Source organism: Hippocampus comes, unplaced genomic scaffold (genome assembly GCF_001891065.2).
Source record: "Hippocampus comes isolate QL1 unplaced genomic scaffold, H_comes_QL1_v1.1 scaffold245, whole genome shotgun sequence".
In the NCBI taxonomy this organism is placed as follows: domain Eukaryota; kingdom Metazoa; phylum Chordata; class Actinopteri; order Syngnathiformes; family Syngnathidae; genus Hippocampus; species Hippocampus comes.
Genome location: NW_017805834.1, coordinates 413,120 through 414,586, shown reverse-complemented (window position 1 = coordinate 414,586; position 1,467 = coordinate 413,120). Strand labels below are relative to the sequence as shown.

The following is a 1,467-nucleotide window of genomic DNA, read 5'->3' as shown; positions in this document are numbered from 1 at the left end:
AGATTACCGCTTTTTCTGCAGTCAGTGATTGACTTCTATGCAAAGTCATTTCTCAACTTGTGTTCCGTGCCATGTCATGCCTGTTGAGTGTTGATTTACTTCATATTAAGAAACTACTGCACTAAAACATTAATTCATAAATGTATATCATATGATTTTATTTCTTTTTCTCAGTATAAATAACACGTGCCCTGACTGTTCTACTCTTTGAATAAAAACACATCATTCAAGCGTAAGGGAGTGCAAGGGGTTATGATGGAGGGGTGTTGCAAATCATGAACACCTGCCAAGTGGTATGATGGCATTGTTTTATACATGTCCTTGGCTAGGCCTCAATTTCAAAATCAGTCCTTGGTCCTTGGCCTTGGCCTCGGAGGCAAGTCCTTGGCCTTGGCCTTGGCCTCGGGTTGCCGGTCCTTGGACACATCCCTGCATAAAATACAGAAAAGTTCAATGAAGGGAGCAATCTTTTTTTTTTTTTTTTAACATGTTTGGATTGTTTCAGTACAATACCTGGGAAAAAAAGTAATCTTTTCCACTGATCATTTGTTTAAGAAAAAATCCTGACGTGCGTGTGTGTGTGTGTGTGTGTGTGTGTGTGTGTGTGTGTGTGTGGGCGGGGGGGCAGGCAGTGGAGTCTCCTTTTGGCGCAGAGACAAGTAGACTCTCATCAATCTGCTGCTAAGCTAACACGGCTAAGTGTCAAAACAGACCTGCCGCCAAAACACACACACGCTGTATTTGGGTTATCCCTGTATGTGTGCTGGTCTTTCTGTCCCTACTTCATTGGATATCGACCTTTGTGTTGTTCCCTATAGTGCCAAATTAAATCTCACTTGCTTTCGATGGGCATAACTGATTTGATGTACAGTCGGAGTAAATGGCGTTCAAAAGCTTGATTACGCAACCTAGCACCGTCGTGCCACAAGGTGGCGCCAAAGTCTTGTTTTCCGATCAGACGGGGCTTTGGCTCCATCTTGTGGCATCTCGAAAGCAGCGAATATGCGATTTTTTTTTTGTTGCGAATAACCGAGGTTTGAGTTCCCCAACTTGTGAAAATTGGAGAATTCGCATAATGTTTGTGTTTGCGTGCGTGCGGTAACACTGAGGCACAGTGCCGCGCGTGTGTTTACGCATACCAGCGCTGCACCCTGTGAGGGTGCCTTGTCGCCCCTGTTTGCCCAAATTCATTTGGGGAAAATTCCACCTCTGCAGCAGCAACAGCACTTGCTCATATAGCGTAAATGACACACGTACCAGAAGTTCTGAAACCCTAATTAACGTCACTCCGTGAATTGGTTGCACTCTTTGTCAGTTGGCGATGCATTTACCGTTGCCCGGTTTGTTCATATGCAGAAAAATTCATTTGCTTGGTTACTTTCATCATCTGATTTTGACCTTCGACGCTAATTGAAGTTGGTTTTGGATGATTTTGTTTACTTTTTAATTCGTTCAATTGTAATTAAA

General features: G+C 43.4%; 1 protein-coding gene across 5 annotated transcripts in view; it reads left to right on the top strand.

Annotated features, from left to right (window-relative positions):
- The window catches only part of hm13 (histocompatibility (minor) 13), a 20,473-nt gene that overhangs the window by 17,161 nt on the left and 1,845 nt on the right, over window positions 1-1,467 (top strand). The gene's annotated exons all lie outside the window — the stretch shown is intronic.